The sequence below is a fragment of the Alligator sinensis genome, unplaced genomic scaffold (genome assembly GCF_000455745.1).
Source record: "Alligator sinensis unplaced genomic scaffold, ASM45574v1 scaffold927_1, whole genome shotgun sequence".
Classification (NCBI taxonomy): Eukaryota; Metazoa; Chordata; order Crocodylia; family Alligatoridae; genus Alligator; species Alligator sinensis.
This window is the reverse complement of record NW_005842155.1, coordinates 1,090,261-1,096,620: the sequence shown is the minus strand read 5'-3', so window position 1 is coordinate 1,096,620 and position 6,360 is coordinate 1,090,261. Positions and strand designations below refer to the sequence as shown.

At 41.9% G+C, this 6,360-nt stretch overlaps 1 protein-coding gene across 3 annotated transcripts in view; it reads right to left on the bottom strand.

The window, feature by feature from the left end:
• The window catches only part of MYH11 (myosin heavy chain 11), a 95,789-nt gene extending 95,293 nt beyond the window's left edge, over positions 1-496 (bottom strand). Inside the window, exon 1 of one of the 3 annotated variants that reach the window (XM_025206429.1) lies at positions 325-496. The gene's annotated coding sequence lies outside the window, so the exon portion shown is untranslated. The remainder of the gene's footprint in view (positions 1-324) is intronic. The other 2 variants (XM_006025582.3, XM_025206428.1) reach the window with 2 other exon arrangements.
• Positions 497-6,360: the final 5,864 nt, after the last annotated feature.

Below are 6,360 nucleotides of genomic sequence, written 5' to 3'. Positions count from 1 at the left end.
ATAGGTATAGATTTCCCAGTGATAATACAGTTAACGTGTTTCTCAGCATATTTTTTGCAATTTCTTTAAATTCCTACAATATTATGGTGATTTTAAAAAATCAAATGCTCTATTTGCAATAGGCAAACAAGCATATTTTGTAGGTCTGCTACTACCTGGAAGGTCAATTAATAAGAATTAATTACCAGATTGGCTTTAGGTAACTAATTGCTGCTCCAAACAGGCGTAATAAATTAGGCCACTAAAATAATAATGTTGGAAACTTCTGTTCAGTCCCAGCTCCCTCCCCCAGCAGGAGACTCCTTTAGTCATTGTGGTACTTACAGATGTCCAATTAGGGAAGCAGGGAGTGAATTGGAGAGTCTGGAACCTGTACAGCTAACAGCTGGGACAGTCCAAATCCTCTCTGCCTTTGCAGCCTCCCTATATAGTGCTTCTCTCAGTGGGGAGGGGCCCTGGGAACCACCTCCTCTGGAAAATCCTCTTGGTACCTGGGTTAAAAAAGAAAAAGAATCAGCCAAGAACCTCATTCATCAAGAAGCCCAATTTAGGGCTGTCGACTCTGCCTCCAAACACCACTGAACTTAGAAGAAACAGACTTGCTGTATCAGTCTGTCCCCTTGTTTTCTAACATTGGCTTGCACATGGACTGGTACATGGGACTGCTTGAAATTCACACAGTTTTTTTGCCCCTTCCCAGAAGGAACTTATGTGTTGGATCAAGCAAACAAGAGCCTTTTAACCCTTTCCTCCATATCTGTGCCTCCCGGGCAGCTGACAGTCCAGCAATAAAGCAGAAGCCAAATCATGGGGGAGCTGTAACTACAGAAGTCCCACTGTGAAATGTGGATGTGGAGTTCAGATGAGTTCCCTGTGAGGGACTGTCTTGGAGAGAGAAGTTATACCCAGAACAGCCAGGGTGTGGGGGTGGAGGTCTCTCTGTGTCTTGTGTTTATGTAACATTTAGGGCTTGGGGCTGTTTTAAGTCCTGTCTGTCTCTAGGGAATAAGAGGGTTATTTTTCCCAGCTCCCTACTGAATTTGCAGAAGTGGGTTTTTACTGCCGAGCTGGGTTCCTGAGAAAGTATTGTAAATAACTCTTATATATAAAAATACCTTCCTCTGTCCATAAAAGGAAGAGGACTGTTAAAGGTCTGAAGGGAAACCATCCCTAGGATGCCCTGGAAAGAACAGGAAGCATCAGCTGGCAGGGGAGTGGAGGACAAGGTGCTTGGAGCCAGACCAGGGCTGGCGGGGAAGAGAGAATCTGGTCCTTGTCAACCTCCTGTGAAACCTTCAGGCCCTAGCTCAGTAGTCAATACTCTTGTTCAGCAAGACCTGTGCTTGGGAGACATCCCAAAAAGGGAAAGCTAGGATCTTCCAGGAATTCCCATCAGCATATCAGATATGAAATACTGAAGCTACCCGCACACAGCAACAGACTAAATATGGTGCACTGATCTACCCAGAGAACCAGAGCATGATCCTGAGTGAGAGGGTTGCTACTGACTCCAAGCAGCTCTCTCTTCTCACTGAAATATCCACCCCCTCCCTGAGAAAGACAGGGCAGCTCCATTCCAGGCTGGGTTTTCCAGGAAGAGCCTCTGAGAAAAGAGGCAGGGCAGTACATATCTCATGTTGTGTCAAAATAATTACCAAAAGATCCTGGTGCCATGAACTGAGGCCCATGTGCTCTCTCTGTCAACTGTTGCACCATCATTACAACTGGGCAAATAAGGAAGGGGATGTTATATGCAAATAGCTTATTGTAATACTTCACAAATTTAATGTGCATACAGGCAAGTTATTTGTCCACCTCTGGTCATTCACTGGAAAACCTGAGCTTTCAATGCAGGCAGGTGATCCTTTAGTTACAGATGTAGGTCGAGTGTCCATGCTGCCTTGCTTTTGTGTGGTTATTTACAACCACGTAAAACCTGACCAAAATCAGGAAGGCAACAGTTTACACCAGTCAAGGCAAGATGTCCAATCCAAGATGTAAAACCTAAAGGTTTGAACCTTCCTGATGACAAATTTCTGCTAATTTACTTATTTGTTACATCTCTTCTGCTGCTTTTCATCTTTTAAACAGAAGGGTAAAGATAAGCAGGGGAGGCCTCTGAAATGTAAGATCATATTCTATAGCATTCATCAGAATTATTTATTCACCCATCTAGATGTTTCACAAATACAGATATATTTTAATAGTAGCTTAAAAAGGAATGGAAATTACACCTCCTATTTTGTCATCAGCTACATGGGCATGCATGCAGGCTGCTGTCTGAGCAGCATGATTAACAGATTAAATGGTGGTGAGTGATCTATGATGTGACATGCAACATATCTGAAAAGTGTAAGAATAGTTATAACCAAAAGCCATGTGCTAATTGCACAGAGTTTGAGTTGCAAGCATTGGTTACAAGGTAAAACTAAAAACGAGAAAAGATCAATAGAATAATACATGATCATGGGATAGTGGTCACCTGTTTACTAAATATTACAGCATTTATCAAACAAATGTGGAAAATGGGCTTTAACTTTCAAAGTAAAGGAGGCTGATTTCCAGAAGTGTTCTGTTACCATGTTTTCATGATTTAAGACTTTGTCAGCCGAGAACCCTATATCTAGTTTTCAAACATGGAAAAAATATAAAAAAAAGACATTTTTCCAGGGGAAAAAACCAAGCAGTCTGGATTTAAAAATATTGTTCCTGCACTTGCAGTCCAAATATTATGTGCTGATGGGGAGAAGAAAGAATGGAATAGACTGGTCTTGCTAGGTATAAAAATGAAACTCGCTAGTCTATTTTTCCACTAAGCAATCCATATGAAATGCAGTGAAAAGTAAAAGTTCACAAATAGCAACATGTTAACAAAACTTTAATGTCATCACGTGTAAGGTATTGTTAACAGGTATGGAAACTAGTGTCTTGTGGATCCTTTTAACAAGATAGTTTACATAGCAGAATGTTTTTGAGCTTACAAAAGTTGAAAGGTGAGGAACAGTTTGCCTTCAGTCCAATAAAATACTTATGTTTATGATTTGTCCCAATGAGTTCATAAGCTAATTACATACTTAATGCTGGATTTGGGACAGAATTATCAGCATGTTGCCAAACTGAGCCCTTATTGACCCGATGTGCTTTATACTCCCTGGATCAAACAGGTCAATTTTAAGCCACTTGAAGACTGGCTATTAATGAAAGAAGCTCTTTGAGAGTGTTTTTCAGGTTTTCTTTTTCTGCAAGTTATCAGTACATGATAATCGCTCATCCGGTAAAAGGATTGTCTGGCACGACTAAAAGGTGTATAGGTGCCAAAGAAGGAGCATGAAATTGAACTCATGAAATGTGGTGGCACAAAAAGGAAAATTATTCTGTGTAATTGACAGAAACTAATACTTCTGAAATTACATCCATGATGTGGATCCTATAAATGTAGCTTCCTCTGACTTTAAGGGACAGCAAAGATTTGGATACAAACAGGTTTCTCTTCTGCATTACATTGTTCCAGAGGACATTCCAGATCTGATATCTGTATGAAGTGCTCCTTCTCCTTGTCACCTTAGTTTATATCAGACCTATACACAGAACAGATTTAGTAAGAAATTCATTTTCATCCATAATGCTCACATTTACAGCACCTAATCTTCAAAATTATTTGGAAAAGCATTTTGGCCCCATTTTAAAGACACATTTTCAACTTAAGCATTTAAGTCTATTTATAGGATTTTTCTGATTTCTATAGGAAACTTGGACAGAAAATGCAAGGTCTGTGATTTAGGATAAACATTACAATAAACTTTTAAAGAACTGGGGAAACGAATTTTTTTTATAGTACATAGAGGGATATTTTTTAGGAATATGTAACTTAGAGTTTGATTTTTCTTTAAACAAACCTTAAGTTTTTGTTAAGAAATACTTAACAAATCTATGCTTACTTTATGTAAGAGTTTGAAATAGAACGTAGACAAATGAGAAGGGGGTCCTCTCCAAGCCTGGATCTTGAGTGATGATCCTGTATTTCATTAGTATTTATCATACTAAAAGTGGGCATGCTGAATTTTGGGGCTGGGCTGGTACATTTTAATGGCATAATTCCAAGACTTTCTTATACATGTGTGTTAGTTTCTCTGATTAATTTTCATGTTAAAAAAAATCATGTCTTGCACTTCTAAAAAAATTAAAAGAAACATAGTTGTGTTGGACTGAGCAAATGTGGCAACTCCTAAACACCAAAGCAGTGCAGAACCTTCCTTTTTGTGAAGCTAGCTCCCTCTAACTCCTGAATAGTCTCTTATCTTTTGATTGCGGCAAAATGGATTTCTGGGTTGAATCCAAGTTTAAACCCCCATTTCACAACTCAGTGGAGCATGCACTTCCAATCTAGGCCTCAACAGTCCTTTTTACATACAGGACTATTGGGGGAAAGGCAAATCCCAGCTTCATCATCTCCTTCTATGGTAATGACATTGCCCAAATGTTGTTTAACACAAAGTTCGTGTGAATTCCTTTTGGAGCCCTTGTTCAGTCAGAGGCAACTTCTGCAGGAAATGTGCTGGAAGGCAGCAGAAAGTGGTCCATTATACTGGGGTTTCAAATAAGGTGGGAGACATGACAGCTACTGTTCTCTCTCTATGACCTGAATTCCCTGCTCCTCAAGGATGTAAACAGAGATGACATTTGTAGAAGCGTTGAGGCTCTTGACACTCTCTCCTGTCATGCAATTAAAAGCTAGAAACTATTTAAGGTATAAAACCAGGCCTATGCTATATCCGAGTTGTCCAAGAACTGTGTTTTGCCATTTAAGAAACAGTTTCATGCTCATTCTAAAATTGAATACAAGTTCTTAACTATGTTAGAGGAGTATTACACTACTCTATTTTGACAGAAACTATGAAAAAAGAGTCCCATACATCTTATGTTATGAATTGTGTTCAGCATGAATAAGCATCAAACATTGTGACAGCCTAAGGCCCCAGTTATGGGCCAGGATCCCACTACACTAGAAATTGTAGAGGTGCAAACTACAGCTAGAGACAGACCAGAAGGTACAGGGGGTAGGTTAACCAGTACTGTCAGCAGCCTTGATTTTTTTTGGCAGACACCACATCAAAGGAGATGTGATGTATTTGAGAAACAAAGTGGTTTTGCAAATGTTTATAGGGAGCTTCTCCCCAGTGTGAGAGACAGCACAGGAGAAAGCACAAGGGTGCTTAATGGAAACTTTTAAGTACTATATGATGGAGGATGGAGGATGATCAAATCGTGCCTGACCAACCTGATTGCCTTCTATGATAAGCGTGAATGACTCATGCCCCCAGCAGCTGAGGGGGGCACAGTGGTGGCAGGAGTGAGGTGGCAGCGGCTGGAGCGTGGCAGGGGTAAGCAGGGATCTCCTGCAGACGCTGCCAGTGCTGTCGGCGGCGAATGCTGACCAAGGGTTGGCGACCACCCACAACCACCAGCAATGGTGGCCAGTGGCGTTGCGGACTGCGTGCAGATGCTGCCAGCAGTGCCTGTGGTTGTGGTGAGCGTCAGTGGCACTTTTGTAGGGGGTGCACCGCTACGTTCAGGGGGTGCATGTGCACCTGTGTGCAACTCCTACACGTCACCCCTGATGAGATGATTGGATCTGTGGGTGCAGGGAGACCAGTAGATGTGGTGTACCTTGATTTTATCAAGGCTTTTGATAGTCTCCCACAACATTCTCACAGGTAAACTAAGGAAGTATGGGCTGGATGAATGGACTGTAAGGTGGATAGAAAACTGCTTGGAGCATCAGGCTCAGAGGGTAGTAATCAATGGCTCAATGTCTACTTGGCAGCCAGTATCAAGTGGAATGCCCCAAGGGTCAGTCCTGGGGCCGGTTTTCTTCAATATCTTCAACAACTACTTGGAAGATGGCATAGAGTGCACCCTCAGCAAGTTTGCCAATGACACCAAGCTGGGGGAAGTAGTAGATACGCTGGAGAGTAGGGCTAGGATTCAGAGAGACCTAGACAAATTGGAGGATTGGGCCAAAAGAAATCTCATAAGGTTCAACAAGTCCAAGTACAGTCCTGCAGTTAGGCTGGAACAACTGACTGGCTGGGCAGTAGCTCTGTAGAAAAGGACTTGGGGGGGGCATTACAGTGGACAATAAGCTGAATGTGAGCCAACAGTGTGACCTTGTTGCAGAGAAGGCTAACAGCATACAAGGCTGCATTGGCAGGTGTGTTGCTAGCAGGTCAAGGGAAGTGATTATTCCCATCTATTCAGCACTGTTGAGGCCGCATCTGGAGTACTGTGTCCAGTTTTGGCCCCCCACTACAGAAATGATGCAAATTAGGGAGCCTGGCAGAAGCTGAGGGAACTGGGCTT